The sequence below is a fragment of the Pan paniscus genome, chromosome 10, assembly GCF_029289425.2.
Source record: "Pan paniscus chromosome 10, NHGRI_mPanPan1-v2.0_pri, whole genome shotgun sequence".
NCBI lineage: Eukaryota > Metazoa > Chordata > Mammalia > Primates > Hominidae > Pan > Pan paniscus.
The window spans coordinates 26,623,241-26,641,641 of NC_073259.2; the positions used below are offsets into that span (position 1 = coordinate 26,623,241).

Here is an 18,401-nt window from a genome sequence, read left to right on the forward strand (position 1 = left end):
GAGTTCCATTGCTCAACACTATACTTTTAAATTTGTATTCTCTCTGAAAAATGATTATATCAGATTTAGTAGCAGAACTTTTAGAATGATTTCTTAACTAAAATCTCAGTGATCTAGCACTTTGATTAATAATTTATTTACAGAATTGTGACCACCTTGAGGATATCTTGAGGACATCTGAAATTTTCTCTACAAATAAATTTCAGTAATTCTGATGGTAATAGTTACCATTAATGAAAAACGTAATGTCCTGATTTAGACATTTACTATGGTTTGAATGTTTTTCCCCTCCAAAATTCAAGCTGAAACACAATCCCCGGTGTAACCATATTAATAAATGGGGCCTTTAAGAAGTGATTGGGTCATGAGGGTTCTGCTCTCATGAACGGACTAATCCATTCATGGATTACTGGATTAATGGGTTAATGGATTAATGTGTTATCATAGGCTTGGGTTAGTTATCAGAGGGTGGGTCTGTTATAAAAGCCAGTTTGGCTCTCTGTGATGCTTTCTGCCAGTTATGACACAACACAATGCCCTCACCGGAAGCAACCAGAGGCAGACCCTCGACCTTGGACTTCCCAGCATCCAGAACTGTAAGACATGAATTTCTTTTTTAAAACAATTACCTAGTCTCATGTATTCTGTTACAGCAACACAAAATGGACAAAGACAATAGACAACCAAAAGCGATAAAAGAGGTCAATGTTTTCAAAAAGAATTCATCTTCCAAAGAATGAGAACAAACAAATTATTTACTAAAAAGTAGAAAGAGTTGAGGCTCAAATGTCTAGATGAAACCACCTTATTTCCCTCAATGGGAGCAGGAAAATTGGATGCACACTCTCATATTAACCTTTCTCTAGGTTAGTGGAGATAATCAAGCCTGACTTGAGTGCTGAATATGCATTACCACTTATTTACTACCTGCGTAAACTTTGTTCTTATTTTATAAAAGAATTTGAACCAAGGATGAGTTGGGCTTTAATAGTGATTCAAGTCTCCAGGAACATTTAATGTCCACTGGCCATCTTCAAGTCACTAGACTGAGTAAGGCAAGAATACTGCCAGTAGGTTCAAAACCCAAATTTTAGTTCTAAGCATTTCCAGGGCCATCCTTCCCTCTTGTTTTCACATTAGGTAGATATTTAATTCTTCTGTAGACCAGCTTTAAGAACTAGGGGAGGTGGGAAAGGAGACAGGTGGAAGGAGAGTATTTCAAACACAACAGCATAAAAATGGTCTTGGCTTGACAGTGACTATTTCTAAGCCATCAAATTAGAAAAAAAGCGGCTCAATTTGAAACTAGAGGATGAAGCCCCTGGTGGATTATAAATAATAAGGCCCTTCTTACCTAGCAAGCTTTTAGAAACAATAGAATGTAGTGGTTCAGGAGGCCGTAGGCCTCAGTCCAAATGCCAGCTCCGCTCCTTGCTGTGTGACCTTGAGAGGTTGCCTAACTTTCCCAAGCTTCAATTTTCATATCTGTAAAATGACAGTGATAATAGTACTTACTCTGCAGGATGGCAGTGAAGATTAAATTACATAATCCATGTGAAACAGCTAGGAAAGGGCCTGGAATATATTAAACATGCCATAAATGCTAGCTACTATGACAATTACTAGGGGGAAGCCAGCCTGCTTTGGGCCCACTCTACAGCCTCTGGCCCAGAGCTGTCAGCCCACCATGCAATTATTTACAGACAGAAAGGGCTGCTTCACTCATTTCTCACTTCCTTGCTTCATTTTGCTTCTAGAATGGTTTATGTCAATGGTTTCATCCAAAGAGATGAAAATAATAATGTCTATTTACATAACATTATCCTTGTTTTCCTTCTTCCCTCAGAAATGCTCTGGTATTATCAAATTAGTTGCATTTTGAAGATGACATCCACTAGAACTAATCAAACTCAACAATCTTTGTTCCTTGATATTACCCTGGATCCTCACCCATTAATGTAACAGCTGCAGTATTTTAAGGGAGACCGGGAACACTCCCACTGCAGACTGTCTGCACTTGGTGACTGCAATCATGATTATTTACTGAATACTAATATTCTGTATGTGTTCTGTGGTTTAGCTTTCTAATGCCAGTGCTTATTCAAGGCAGAGAATAATAAATCGTCAGGGAGGAGAGTTGTTCCTGCTTAATCCAAAATCTAGTTCTCTCTAGTTGTCTGCTAATCTTTATAACATTAAACTCTTGCAGACCAAATTTCTGAATAAAGTGAAAGATAACCATTTAAATCTTAAACCTCTTGAGATATTGTGGTTTCTAATAAGATATATATCTTTGGTCTTCCTCCCGGCTTCCTGACACACAACTCCTAGAACCTCTGGGGTCTCCAGAGTGACAATAGTGTCACTGTATGCTAATGAGATGGCCAGTAGCTGCCAGCCCCTGGGTAGCTTCAGGATGGGCCTGCTCACTGAAAAGACCAAAACACAATGAGAGGGTTAGGACTTTCAGCCCACTCCCCAACCTTTGGGGAGGAGAAAGGTGCTGAAGGTTGAGTGGATCTGCAATGGCCAATGATGGTAATCAATCATGTCTACATATAAAGTCTCCATAAAAACCCCAAAGGACAGGGTTCAGAGAGCTTCCAAATAGCTGAACACATGGAGGTTCCCCAAAGGTGGTGCGCATGGGGAAGGCATGGAAGCTCCCACCTCTTCCCCCAAACCTTACCCCACACATCTCTTCCATCTGGCTGTTCACCTGTGTCCTATATTATATTCTATATCAATAAACCAGTAAACATAAGTAAAGCATTTTTCTTAGTTCTGTGAGCTGCTCTAGCAAATTAATCAAACCAAAGGAGGTGCCATGGGTCAGAAGACAGGTCACAACTTGCTCGTGACTGGCATCTGAAGAGGGGGGTAATCCTGTGGGACTGAGCCATCAACCTGGGGTATCTGATGCTATCTCTAGGTAGATAGTGTCATAATTGGATTGAATTAGAACATACCCAGCCAGTGCCCACAGGAGAATTCCTTGCAGACTTGTTTTGGTTGGTATGTTAGAAAAACACCCACACACCTGGTGTCAGAAGTGTTGACTGACTGCGAGAGTACAGAGTAGAGAGCAGGAAGCAACAGTTTGGTTTTTTCCCTATATCCTTGTATCTCTTGAGCATCAAACTGGGATTTGAGCATTGGGTAATCTTCTATTTCTAACAATGAAGTGCTGTTTGAATTTTGTCACTAGGTCTGAAACATACATCTGATGATGTCCTGTGCATTGAAACTTCCTCTGTGTTTGAGATGTTACTGACCCTGTTACTTCTTTTGCTTACAAATGTCTCCAAAAAAACAGGAGCAAAATAAAACGCCCTTACCTCATTCCCTTCCCTCTGGGCTGTAGCTCGATAATTCTAACAATGTCTGCATGACAAATGAAAACTTCATTATTTATGTACTTTTCATACATGATAGAAAACAGATAAACATTTGGTATTATTTAGACTAAGGTTTCAGATGTTTGGCTGAAATTTCATCTTTATATTCTGCTTTTTATCTTAATATCTTGGTGGAATTCCATTCAGAGCCTATATTTATACACACCATTCAAGTGGTAGAAAAAATAATTTAACACAAGATCACCAAATTGAAGTGCCTTTACAAATCTGTTATTCTGTTGAGAAAGGTTTTTACTTTTTCAAACCAACTGCTGCCACTACTGCTAATGATTATTACTCTGCTTTTTTTTTAATGCTGTCTAGCTTTCTTTCTTCCAAAATGTGATATATGCTTCATATAAAAATTCAAATAGTGCAGAAAAGCACAAAGAAGACAGTAGAAATCACTTGAACTCCCCTTCTCTGAAGACAGCCACCATTTATTTATATTTTGCTGAAGACAAAATCTTGTCTTGAAGATAAGATTTACATTTTGCCTTTGGGACTTCTTTCTATGAACATGTACATGTAAATGCGATTGGACATAATGTCCTCAACTTGGCCTTTCTAGTCAACAATACTTTTGGACATTTTTCTATGCGAATACATGTAGCTCTGCATCTGTGATTCTCATTAAGTCCTTCTTTCTCTTCTAGATAAGAGTATGATGCATAAATTGAATGACATGGAAACATGTATAAAAATGGAGAGACATCAGCATCATAATTCATAATATCATATATCCACTGAATTGATATGCCATACTTTTTTAACCTTATTCCTTCATGGTTGGTGTTTGTTTTCAATAATTTATAATTAAAAGTTTTTTGGGTCTTTACTTCCTTCAAGTTTTTAATTTTTTAACCTATTTGTAGATACTACTTTTATCTTTACCCTGACTCTTATCTATGGTCTGAAATATTTTACACTTGAGAAAGCAAATTCTGATAGCGCTGGATCTGTTCAATTGTAAACCCTTTGTTTGATGCCTTTAATCTATTAGAAAGGGAGTGCCATTCCTTGATAACATGTAAAGCTACCTATGTGAAGTAAAATCTTTATTAGAATATGAAGATTTGTTCTTAACTGACTTTCCTATCTAGCAAACAATTCAAGCTAATGGAAAATTGTTGGTTTGCGTGCCAGTTTTCTTTTGGTAATTCTGATAAATTACACAAGCTTATGCAGTTTCCTTTTTATGCTGGTAAGCTCAAGATTTATCAGGGCATGTGGTCACTCATCATTATATTCCAGTCCTCAAAAGTTAACACTTGAAATAAGGTTGAAAAATTTACCTAAGTTATAGGAACAATCTAATTAGTTAGATCAAAATTCATTTTCAGAAAGGAAGGCAAAGAGATCTATTCGAAATTAGCATTTCAATTTATGTTTAGAAATATTCATTCTTTTGGACAAACTTCCATATATTTACTCTGCCTTCCAGAGAGAGAGGCAAATACATGTATCATTCACTTATTTATTCAACCCACTAGGCTGTGATGTGCACATCATTGTCCCAGCAGACGCTGTACAATTAATGGTCCCAATATACACTGATGCCTTGGGGCTGGGCTAGCCTCAATGTTTTTAGTCTTTACCTGGTTGGTTTCTTGACTTGCTCTTGAGCCAAGTCCATTCTCTTTTCACAGCCATGCCTCTTTCCAGATGAGTCCAGAAGCTGAGTAGTGGCTCGAAATATATCTGACTTGAAGTGAGGAGACCTGAGTGGGATCCCTAGGGAACCTTGACATACATCTCAGAGTTGCTATAATATATTCACATCAAAATGGGGGCCATTTCACCTATCTCACAGAGCTTTTGTGAGTGCTAAATAATGTATACGAAAGACTTGGACACACTGAGGGCCTGTAGGAAGTGTTGTGCTGAGCTACTGTTTTCAGTGTCAAAGCAGAATAATAAAATTCCTTTCTGCTTGCTATACTGGATGGTTCAAGCCACAAAAGAAAAACAATAGGTAAATCCATCCAGATCCATGTAACTCTCACCTAGCAGAGAATTTTAAGACAATTATTTTCTTGAAAGCCAGACTGCCCTTTTTCTTTTTTCAACACATTGAAAAATATGACGTAGAAAACCAGAAAGCAGACACCTTCATTTAGATGCTTCACGGCAGTGGCTAATGTTTAGTTCCTGATTCTTACATCTTCCCTGGTTCTGAATCACATTTCATAGGTCCATGTATGGTGATTGCATGTCCTTTATTTAAGAGGAGAATCTTAAAAATCAAGGATGGAGAATCTGCAATCTTAGACTTGATTTTATCTTGCCCGTGGCGTGATGGTGCTTTGGCTACCTCCACCAATAACCAGAAAATCATTTCTCCTTGTAGCGAGTTGCTGCTGTGACTGTCTCATTCAGAAGAAAGCTTCTCAAGAAACAGATATTAGAGCTGCAAACAACATTGAATCAGCTAATGATTGTGGCAAAATATGTCCCTCATTCCACAGCCCAAGGAATGGGAGAAGCAATAAGAGGATATTTTTGACTAAGGTTCCTCTTATTACCTACCTATCTTCCCATATTTCCCATGTTTCTCCAAGTATTTCTGACATCTTAAAGTTTTCCATCTCCAGTTCAAGTCCTGTCCTAATCCTGTGTCTCTCGTAACAGAGTACATTGTAGATATAAATCATTTTAGTCATTAGACTCACACAATCTTAGAGGAAAAATCATTATAATCATTTACTCTGACCCTCTCCTTTTCAGATGAAGAAAGGATGTCAGAACTAAAATTTATTTTATTTTGTTTCATTTTTATTTTTTGAGATAGGATCTGGCTCTGTTGACCAGGTTGTAAGTGCAGTGGCACGGTCATGGCTCACTGCAACCTCCGCCTCCCCAGCTCAAGCCATCCTCCCACCTCAGCCTCCCAAGTTGCTGGGACTACAGGCATCACCATGCCTGGCTAATTTTTGTATTTTTTGTAGAGATGGGGTTTCACCATGTTGCCCAGGCTGGTCTTGAACTCCTGAGCTCAAGCAATCCACCCGCCTCAGCCTCCCAAAGTTCTAGGATTACAGGTGTGAGCCACCACGCCTGGCCCAGAACCAAAATTAAAATCAGGTTCTGGGACCTCGAGTCCAAAGCGTTTCAAATTTGCTGTATTTATGAAGTAAATGTTGAAGTTACCCATAGTTAGTTTTAAATTAGGTGAGCTAAACATTTCCTGTTTGTCTAGGGAAGAAAAGAAAAGATAGAAAGGCTTCTCTGCCTACCCTGTGGCATCATGCCTCATCTAGGACAGTGTATCCAGCCTCCCACAATTCATGTCCACTCCAGCAGTTGGACCCTTTTATTGATGGGCTATATCTACACCTGATTAAAAAGTGGAGAAATTCAACCAAGTGACTGATTGTCCTGAGTACCCTTTTTTCTGTCTAACTTAACAAAATCTAAACCTACTGTCTTCACTTCCCAGGCAAGAAATGTCTGTTTATGATTCCTGCCCTTCAGTGACTGGTAATGAATAACCATACGTGGAAATCAAAGTCTATATTGCAGTGTTTTGACAAGCATCTTTGTCCAATATCTTCTTCTCATAGGATATTAGATTTTATTTGAATTCTCATGCCAATTTTTTGGCCTCTGTTAGAGTATTGTATATTTAAGAAAGGCATTATTTTAAAATTATGGTTTTTATTAAAAATTACTTAGGTTTTTTCTGTATTTGCTATTTTTTTGCAGTAAATTGTGATATTTTCCTATTCTTATTGTAGGAAGACAAATTCACTTTGGGAAGGTAAATGTTACATTTTAATAAAAGTCAGCTTACAGTTTAGATGGGGATAGTGAACCTAAAAGGGGAACAAACAGTTGTAAATTTTGACATTTCTCATTCTTCTTAACTGCAGCATAAGATTTACCTTTATTTTTTAATATTGGAGAACTTGCCATGTAAATCCTAACATGTGGATGAACTAAATACCTGGGGAGTTCATCATCTCTCACAAACTAAATCCAGAGAAAAAACTTCCTGACACAAGAAAAAATTGCAGTTAAATGGAAAATAAATAAAGCAAATGAAAATTGGAATGTGGAGCATTTTGCATGCCAGATAAGAAAGGGCATGTGACAAAGGAGAGCCATTTCTTCCATTTGAGATTGGAGGGGGAAGAGTCCAAGGCTAGAATCATGTGGCTGACCAGGCTCCTGGGACTTCCACATCTGCACAATGGATCATGCAAAGGTGAGCTACATAACTAAATGAAGTTTTTACTTATAAATTCGCATAGTTCATACAGTGGACATTTATCATCTTTTTAGGTGCTCAGCATCTGCACTTGTTTAGGGATTTTTTCTATTGTGAGTCATGGTGGGAAGCAGGGCCTACCTTCCACTACAGAAGTGGAAGAGAGCAGATAGCAAGCTTCTACTCTCCAAGGAATAAAGTGCAGGTGTGTTGCCTGTGCTGCCAACCAGGTGCTCTCACTCAGGTCTTAGAGACTGGAACAATTACGGTAATAGGGATTCACTCCAGCTGCACAGACTACAACACCCAGTGACCATCAGTAGCCGTGGAAGCTGAGGGCCTGAATCTCTAGAAGCCCTCGCTACTCAAAGTGTGGTCTGGGGACTTGTTAGGAAGGCAGAATCTGGGACCCACCCTAGACCTACTGAGTCAATATATTATAGTGCCTTGCACATAGTAGGGCCCTAATGAATATATCTTGATATATAGACATATGAAAATATATTGAAATTTGATCTTGTGGAAGCTATCTGAATTATATTTCTTCAAAATATAATTATGTAAACAGCCCTTAACCCATTGACTGTACTCTTGAAAACATATTACATGATATCGTGTATAATAAATTGCATTTTACTTGCATTTCATTGATATTTAAAAGACTCTTCCAGTGAATCCTTCTGTAAATTCATTATGCCTTTTTAAAGTGAATAATCACTCCTTCATTTATCTGTTGTTAACATATGTTACCTAAAGCAGGGCACACCCACAGTAAAGATTACTGTAATCATATGAGTTGTCACTGAGATGACCAGTGGAATTCTCTGCATGGCCCTTGTTATTTTGGTCCTTGTCTGTCTTTCTTTCGGTTCCTGAAGTGCCAGCTCCACATGATCTTGGTGTGTACTAACACATAGCTAAGTAACCAAAATGGATAAGGAAAACAGTTCCCTTTACAAGGTCAGCCAAGTGCTGTAATTCCAAAGCACTGCACTGTATTCGGCTACCTACAATTCCTGGACATTGAGGGCAACCTGCCCCTCCCGTTGGCATTGTGCCAGTCTCAAGAGCCTTCAATGGCCATCGCAAGCCCATGTTGGTAGAGTGCCACTAATACAGTGCCTGAGAGAACATAAAGCTCTCCCACTCTCACCTGGAAGAGGATGGCTCCTGAAAAGCAAACTTATTGTTTAAAAGCATTGTTGAAACAAGCTGGAGAAGCAATAGAGTAAGAATTGTGAGGAGGGACAGGAGCTGTTACAACTTTGCAATCAGACAATCAGCCAGTTACCTTCTTAACTGTGTTCTCAGGGAAGTTCCTTAACCCCCTAAGACTTCAGTGTCCTCCTAGATAAACTGCAACTAGTAAGGATGCTTATCTAATAGGTACCATGGGCAGTAAGTGTGAGAATGGATATAAAATACAGTATCAGACGCATCATTATTGCTCTAAAATTATTAGCTATTATGACGGTTATATTTCTACTGCACATGCCAGCTCATCGACAATTTATGAAGCCTTTAAAACCAGGCTTGACAACACATATGGCATAGATAACAGGATGATTTTCAGTGGCTTAGAATTTGACCCCATCCTCCTGCTCCCAAAACCACAACTTTTAAAAGCTGTAGCCACCATAAATTTTAAGAGGTGTTGTGTTGCAGATAAATAAACACAGACTTTGCCCTCAGATAGATAGGGATTCAAATTTCAGTATCATAGATGAGACTTCCCTTTTCCCTTCCTAAAGATATCCAGATTTTTTATTTAGACATCAGTCCCTCCTCCCCACAACCCACATGCTTCAGGGGAACTGGCCCAGACAGTAGACTTAACGGGCCTATGGGAAATTCCAGCCCCCTTGCCAGGGTGATTGGCTCAAGAATTCAGGCCTCAGCCAATGAGGTCATTAATCCCCTGAGACAAGGACTGATTTAATAATAGACCAATGATATGTGAGGAGGGAAGTAGCAGTCACGAGAATGCACCCAGAACACCTCCTTCTCTGGCAGCATAATTGACCAAGGGCCCCAGCTGCTGCACTTTGGAATCCATCCCCAAGTTTGTGAATCCTAAGGAATACTAAGACAGACTAATTTCTGGGAGACACAACTCCTTTGTCAGCTGATTTGGGGTGAAGGATTCCCCTAAGATTTGCTTCGACTGCACAGTATAAGGCACTTCCATTCGGCCTTTCTCTCCCTTTCCTTTAATTGAAGTCAAATTTCCATCAGTGCCTGACGCTCTTGCAGCCTTCCCAGCTCCCTGCCTATTTCCATTTACACATTCATTTTCCCTAGTAAAATCCGAGCACATATCAGTCCATCTTAACATCTGCTTCTTGAAAGACCCTGACTAACACCAAAACTTTCCTGGAAATTTTGAGGAAATAAGTTTCTTTGTTCTTAAGAGGTAGGCACTGGGGAAATGCTCTTTTTTGCTCTGGATTTTATGAATATCATGGAAAGCCTAGAATTGATCCAGCCATTTTCCTAACAAGAGTTGTCTTCTCCAGGTTAAATATTCCTAGATTCTTCTACCTTTCTTTATACTAAATGGTTTTCAAACCACTTACTATTGAGAGGTGACAGCGTGCTGGCAGTCCTCACAGCCCTCACTCGCTCTCGGCCTGGGCTCCCACTTTGGCGGCACTTGAGGAGCCTTTCAGCCCACCGCTGCACTGTGGGAGCTCCTTTCTGGGCTGGCCAAGGCCAGAGCCGGCTCCCTCAGCTTGCAGGGAGGTGTGGAGGGAGAGGTGCGAGCGAGAACTGGGGCTGCGCGCGGCGCTTGAGGGCCAGCTGGAGTTCCGGGTGGGCGTGGCCTTGGCGGGCCCCGCGCTCGGAGCAGCCGGCCGGCCCTGCTGGCCCCGGGCAATGAGGGGCTTAGCACCCGGGCCAGCGGCTGCGGAGGGTGTACTGGGTCCTCCAGCAGTGCTAGCCCACCGGCGCTGCGCTCGATTTCTCACTGGGCCTTAGCTGCCTTCCCGCGGGGCAGGACTCGGGACCTGCAGCCCGCCATGCCTGAGCCTCCCACCCCCTCCGTGGGCTCCTGTGCGGCCCAAGCCTCCCCGATGAGCACCGCCCCCTGCTCCACGGCGCCCAGTACCATCAACCACCCAAGGGCTGAGGAGTGCGGGCTCACGGCGCGGGACTGGCAGGCAGCTCCACCTGCAGCCCCGGTGCGGGATCCACTGGGTGAAGCCAGCTGGGCTCCTCAGTCTGGTGGGGACGTGGAGAACCTTTATGTCCAGCTCAGGGATTGTAAATACACCAATCAGCACCCTGTGTCTAGCTCAGGGTTTGTGATTGCACCAATGGACACTCTGTATCTAGCTACTCTGGTGGGGCCTTGGAGAACCTTTATGTCTAGTTCAGGGATTGTAAATACACCAATTGGCACTCTGTATCTAGCTCAAGGTTTGTAAACACACCAATCAGCACCCTGTGTCTAGCTCAGGGTTTGTGATTGCACCAATGGACACTCTGTATCTAGCTACTCTGGTGGGGCCTTGGAGAACCTTTATGTCTAGTTCAGGGATTGTAAATACACCAATTGGCACTCTGTATCTAGCTCAAGGTTTGTAAACACACCAATCAGCACCCTGTGTCTAGCTCAGGGTTTGTGAATGCACCAATCGACACTGTATCTAGCTACTCTGGTGGGGACTTGGAGAACCTTTGTGTTGACACTCTGTATCTAACTAATCTAGTGGAGATGTGGAGAACCTTTGTGTGTAGCTCAGGGATTGTAAACGCACCAATCAGCACCCTGTCAAAACAGACCATTCAGCTCTACCAATCAGCAGGATATGGGTGGGGCCAGATAAGAGAATAAAAGCAGGCTGCCGGAGCCAACAATGGCAACCTGTTCGGGGCCTCTTCCACGTTGTGGAAGCTTTGTTCTTTCGATCTTTGCAATAAATCTTTCTGCTGCTCACTCTTTGAGTCCACACTGCCTTTACGAGCTGTAACACTCACTGTGCAGGTCTGCAGCTTCACTCCTGAGCCAGCGAGACCACGAACCTACCAGAAGGAAGAAACTCCGAACACATCCCAACATCAGAAGGAACAAACTCCAGACGCGCCACCTTAAGAGCTGTAACACTCACCGCGAGGGTCCGCTGCTTCATTCTTGAAGTCAGTGAGACCAAGAACCCACCAATTCCGGACACACTATCCTGGGGGTACGTAGAAATGAGAACAATTAGAGAAAACAGAAAGTGTAGCTAGACTATTCTCCTTTGCTTCTCATATTGCAGCATTATATGGCTTGAGCTTTTGGAGGAACTGTAAATCCTTTTTTTAGGAATTTGGTAGGCATCTCCACATATTTGAAAAACTGACACATACAATGCAACAATCAAATGTTGATTCGTTAACTCTTTGGTAAATAGAGCAGCAGAGAACCTGGACTCCAGAGCCAGACTGAGTTTTACTCACAGCTCTGCCTCTTACAAGATGCGTGTGCTTGGAAAATTTAATTAACCTCTCTGTGACTCAGCATCCTTCCCTGTAAAATGTTCTTCTACCTCATAGTCTTCTGTGCGTTACTTGGAAAGTTCTTAGACTAATTGTATCATGTAGTAAGTGCTAAGTTTGTATTAATTTTTTTTTTTTTTTTTTGAGATGGAGTCTCACTCTGTCACCCAGGCTGGAGTGCAGTGGCGCGATCTCAGCTCACTGCAAGCTCCGCCTCCCGGGTTCACGCCATTCTCCTGCCTCAGCCTCCCGAGTAGCTGGGACTACAGGCGCCCGCCACCAAACATGGCTAATTTTTTTTTTTTTTTTTTTTTTTTGTATTTTTAGTAGAGATGGGGTTTCACCTTGTTAGCCAGGATGGTCTCAATCTCCTGACCTCGTGATCTGCCCGCCTTGGCCTCCCAAAGTGCTGGGATTACAGGTGTGAACCACTGTGCCCGGCCTTTTTTTTAGTTTTTTGAGACAGGATCTTGCTTTGTCACCCAGGCTGGAGTACAGTAGTACAATCACAGCTCACTGCAGCCTTGACCTCCTGGGTTTCAGCGATCCTCCTACCTTTGTCTCTCAAGTAGCTAGGACTACAGGCAAGCACCACCACACCTGGCTAATTTTTTTATTTTCTTGTAGAGATGGGGGTCTCCCTGTGTTGCCCAGGCTAGTCTTGAACTCCTGGCCTTAAGCAATTCTCCCACCTTGGCCTCTCAAAGTGCTGGGACTACAGGTGTGAGCCACTGTGCTCGGCAAATAATTAAATAGTTTAAAGCACCTATTATTTGCCAACCCCTGGCCATGCTGAGAGTAAAACTAGGACAAATAAATGAACATCAGAGGATTCCCTTTTAAGTAAATATTTCTAAGAATAGAACAGCTGTACAAAAAATAAGACTGCTGACTTTAGCCAGGTATGTGTCAGGGATGTTGACAAGAGGCATTCTAAATAGTCTTTCAGCTCTCAAATTCCAGAATTCAACTTCTGAATTCCAAAACTAAGATGTCACATCATACTACATCTGAGGTTGGCAAACTTTCTCTGTAAAGCGCCAATAATAACTATTTTAGGCTTTTCAGGCCTTGCAGGTTATGTTGCAACTATTTAACTTTGTCACTGGAGTGTGAAGACAGCCATAGACAATGTGTAAATGAACAGGCAAGGCTGTGTTCAAATAAAACTTTATTTATAGACTCTGAAATGTTAGCTTCATATAATTTTTGTGTCACAAAATGTTATTCTTTTTTAAACTATTTGAACCATTTAAAAATATAAATACCATTCTTATCCCACAGACTGTGGTCGGGCCAATGGGCCATAGTTTGCCACCCCCTGTGCTAAATGAAGCAAAGGAAAAAGGAGGGTCCTAGTTAAGGATGAGATGTGAACTGTGGCTGAGAGTTCCCAATGACAAGCAAACAGCTCAGGGGAGGAACTAATGCAGAACCATTCTTACTATCATTGGCATAAAAGAAGTTCTAGGACACAAGAAAACAAAAATTGCAGTGAGCTGGGGTTTTGCCATATTTGCAACAATCTTTGTTGAGTTTGTTTTATCTGAATAGTAGGGTATACACTCTTCCTGTCTTCTATTTTTATAAATTTTGAATAACAATTCTTTGCTTATGAGACAGTCTTGTATTTTTTTCCTGCATTCCCTAACCTCTTTGAAGGATATCTACTTGGAATATGTTTAATTCTCAACTTCCTTCTCTTCTCAGAAATAACTATCCTAAAGGGCAGAACTTATTATGAATTCCACCAGCTCTCTTAACTGGCTTCAAATAAAATATATTTAAGGAATTGCTGACATGTTACCTTTTATTACTTTTTTTTTTTTTTTTTTTACTGCTAACAGGAGCAGCCTGGCCCTAAAAGAGACTTGTGCGTGACCCCAGGAGACCCACTGACATGGATCAGGAAACTGCTTTAGAATCCCAGGAACAGGGCTACGACCAAACTCCGTACTCTCCCATTTGCCTGTCATGTGTCAGTATCTCTGTATTGTCACTGGTGTATTAAAAATCTTGGCCTAAACAAAACAAACAAACAAAAATGAAATCCTGCTGTTTACCTAGTTTAGCTGCAAGGACCAGAAAACTCAAAATAACAGTGGCCTAAACAAGATAGACATGCATTTCTATCTTACCTAAATGAAATCAGTAGGTGTAAGAAGTCCACAACTGCTGTTACGGCAGTCTCAAAAAGTCCTCAAGGGTCTAGACTCAGCCTCCCTCTTCCCTCTTTGCCATCACTGGAGTGGTCCATGTTCCAGTCCACAAAGTGGGGAAAGAAAAAGGACATGGTTTTCTCTTAGAAAAGGTGTGAGAAGCTGCGAAACATTTCTGTTTACATCTCATTGGCCAGAATGTAGTCACAAGATCAAAATCATACCTAGCCACAGGGAAGCTGGAAAAACCTAGTCTCTCAGACGAAGGAGTGTCTTCGAGGGAATGACAAACTGTATCTGTCTACCATGCTTGAAATGCAAGAGTCCCGTCAGCTAGGGTTCATTCTTGGGAACCACTTCAACTTGTCTTCTTCAGAGAAGCACTTCAGTGGGACCAGAGAGAACACTGCGCACCCCAGGATTGCAGCCACTGGACTCCAGCAACTCGAGGAAGAGGCAGCCATTGATACCAGACCTAGAATTCACTAAAGGTCAATGCCTTCAGGAATTTTCATCTGATTTGATGATTGATGCCCTCCGCATCATGAGCCCAGGAAGACTCCCATGCCATGTGAGTCTCTCCCCTTCAAACCTCTCACTTATAAATCACAGAGGGATATAGTAGGCATATATTCTTGTTTTGAAGGGAAATATTTACAACTTCTTGTAGGTAAGTCACATAAGTCCTGTGAATAAATATACATTCTTTTCTCCACTTTTCCCACCTCCAAAATGTTTCTAAAATTCTTCTGGAATCGCTTCTGGAATCTAAATGTAACATCCGTTCATTTTCTTACTATATATTTTGCAAGTGTTTTTCACTTACGGAATCATCAGCTTTGGCTTTAAATAATAAAAAAGGAACCATCAGGCCTTTTCTTTAACCTGAGTGTAAGGTACAGTGAAACAAGCAAATACCTCCAAGACATCTGGACACAATTAAAATCACATTGCTCTGGCAAGGGAGGGTGAAGAGGTGAGAGGATGATTCATGTACTCAGATAAATAAACCTGCCAGAGAGACAAAGCTTCTTGTGGTTTAGATTATCTGATGGTTTGTTTACAACGAGTAAACAAAGTGGTTAATTCCCTAGTTTTTCATTGTTATGTTTTTTGTTTGTTTTTGTTTTGTTTTCGTTTTGGTTTTAAGGAGCAGAGGGTTTAATAGGCAAGAGGGAAGGGAGAAAACAGAAGGAAGAAGCTCCCCAGTACAGAGACAGAGGGTGGAGGCTCCAAAGCCACGAAAGGAGGTGGCAAGTGTGGTGGACACCAGCCAGGTATAATATGCAGAGGCTGGAGGAGGTGGTGTCTCATTTGCATAGGGCTCAGGGGATTGGTTTGACCAGGCATGTCATTCACGTGGCCCTGGAAAGAGCTGGCCCTCCCACTCTAGCCTTTTAATATGCAAGTGCAGGGCACCATGATGTTCTACACACGTGGGGATATGTGGGGGCGGTCATGTTGCCAGGAACACATGGGCCAAGGGCAAGAAGGCTGCGGGAATCACCATGTTGGGTAGACCCAGTTTCTAAGGGTCTGCTTAGATTTTCCTTTACTATACTAGAGATGTTAATCCAAAAGCAGCATGTTTCATTTAAAAGTGCATCACTAGACCCAAAAAGAAGTCCTAGCAGACTCAGTGATAGTAAAACTTTCATGCTTCCTTTTTGTCCATAACTATTATCCCTGCTATAAAGATAATAAGCAAAATACAACAGCAATGGAAACTTTGTCTAATATTTCAGTTAGAAGGTGCTACTGTGTATAACCCTATTGCAAATAGTAGAATGAGCATAGCAATTCCCACAAGAGTGGTGTAGTAGATAATTTCCATGTAAAGTTTTATTTGCCAGATACAGAATTTCCCGTTGGTGGTTTATGAAGCCTTGGTTTTATTTTCCCAAACAAAGAAACCTCCGGGTTATGGGTACCCTACTTACTTTTATTACCCAGCAGAATTTGCAGGATAATTGCCCAAAATAGTATATTGGTCCAGATTTTTACATTACCCATCCCTTTTTCTTTCTTCCAAGCTGCAGGAGATTACCACTTGATTCACAGGAATAAGCAGGGTTAATCTAAAATGTAGGCAAAAAAGCTTAAAAACAATTAATGAGACTAGGATTTAATGACAAACGCATGATAAGCTTTGGAGCGAAATTTTTCTCTCCAGTCCTCATTTTTGGTAAAAACTAATTATGAATGAACTTTAGTCTTATACTTGGCCTGATTATTTGCATGAAGTGCAGCAAGAATGGTTATTTCCACATAGGCCTTTTGGATTGGCTTTGATGAAACTCTGTTCCATCAAGCAATCTCAGATAAGACCTTTAAAGCCGAGCCCATCCATGGGTTTGTATCCTCAAATACCCATGAGTTGGGCGATCCTCTCCGCTTGAGGTCCCAAGATAAATTCCGAGCTTCCACACCAGTCTGATGATTGAATTTCCTTTCCCGGCCAACACACCAAAATGATAAGGCTCTGATAAGTGGAGGAACACCAGGGTTCTTGGTCCTCATGTCAAATTAGAAAAAATGACACGGACACACGTGGAGTGGTTTTAAGGAGTGGAGAGTTTAATAGGCAAGAAGGAAGGGAGAAGACGGAAGAAGCTCCCTCGTACAGAGACAGAAGGAGCAGGGGGCTCCAAAGGCGAAAGAGGAGGTACCTCCTTGCTGTTTTTGTTTAAACACAGATTATAGTCCCAGAGAATATACTATACAAATGACATAAACTAGAGGACTTAAATGCACACTTTTACACTAGGTTAGCACTGAGCTTTCTTTTTTTTTTTGAGATGGAGTTTCACTCTGTCGTCCAGGCTGGAGTGCAATGGTGCGATCTCAGCTCACTGCAACCTCTGCCTCCCAGGTTCAAGCAATTCTCCTGCCTTAGCCTCCCAAGTAGCTGGGATTACAAGCACGTGCCACCAAGCATGGCTAGTGTGTGTGTGTGTGTGTGTGTGTGTGTGTGTTTATTTTTAGTAGAGATGGGGTTTCACTATGTTGGCCAGGCTGGTCTCGGACTCCTAATCTCAAGTGATCTGCCCGCCTCGGCCTCTCAAAGTTCTGGGATTACAGGCATGAGCCACCGCTCCTGGCACTGAGCTTTCTCTTTGCTGTTTTCCTTTAAAATGTCTGCACAATGGGTAGTGTAAGGAATAGCTCTAAACTGGGGCAATTTTGCAGGAAATTATCTTTACCAGACCTACATAATTAGACACTAGAATGGTGATTGCAAAGCTGAAAGCAGTTGATTTAGGTACCTTACTTTAATCGTAATCGCAAATATTCTACTACATTATAGTTGATAAGTTTAATAAATAAATGGTTAATGTTTATCTGCACCCATCTTCTGTAATGTCATATACAAATTTTTTGTTGATAAAAATTAAATCTACATTAGAGCATAAACTATATATTTTTGCTACCTTTTAGTTTAAGCCAAAAGTTCTAAAATACAGAGACATAACTACAAAGTAGTTTTGAGACTAATTTCCAATCTTCCCCAACAATTTTGTTTTCTTCATCATCTTTTCTATCTATTTATCTATCATCTATTTTTTTAAGGCTCTTTCATTCCACATATATAGTGAAAGCCTAGCTAGGCAAGATTCCTTTTGGTTGACTGAATCTTCCCCACCAGCATTCCCTCACCCCATAAGGTGTTCCTGGTCCCTCCAGAGGCAAGCTTCTTACAGTTCTCAGGCTCAGATGGCCCTGTCCCCCAAAGCTCTACCTCCTCAACTTTTCTCCTGAGGATTGAGTCTCTCTCCTTTCCCCATGCAAGCTCTCCACGGAGGAAAGTCTTGGTTTCTCTTTGATGACTTGGCCTTCCTATAAAAATTGTAGAGAAGCTGATTAATAACAGCATGAGGGGACTTTAATTAATTCACTTTCTCCCACCAGGCATTAGACATATGCAGGCTGTGCTACAGCTAAACTTTAAATAACCATGAAATGTCAAAAGAGAGATGTGGCATCCACATTCCCAAGATGATATGGTGCAGGAACAAGCATTTGGCTGGGTTTTAGGAACCTTGTGTTCCATCCTCCCTTCTTCTGCCACAAACACACTGATGGCATGAGGTGGGTCCCACTGATAATGTGCATGGCACATTCTTTACAAAGCATCTTCAGATCCGTAAGGACATC

The 18,401-nt window shown here is 41.4% G+C and overlaps 1 long non-coding RNA gene across 1 annotated transcript in view; it reads left to right on the forward strand.

Annotated features, from left to right (window-relative positions):
* The first annotated feature begins 516 nt into the window (after positions 1–516).
* LOC134728435 (uncharacterized) overlaps positions 517–18,401 on the forward strand; it is a 29,153-nt gene continuing 11,268 nt past the window's right edge. Inside the window, exons 1-4 of the long non-coding RNA XR_010108817.1 lie at positions 517–596; positions 7,271–7,605; positions 11,594–11,792; positions 13,935–14,817. This is a non-coding gene — a long non-coding RNA (uncharacterized LOC134728435). The remainder of the gene's footprint in view (positions 597–7,270; positions 7,606–11,593; positions 11,793–13,934; positions 14,818–18,401) is intronic.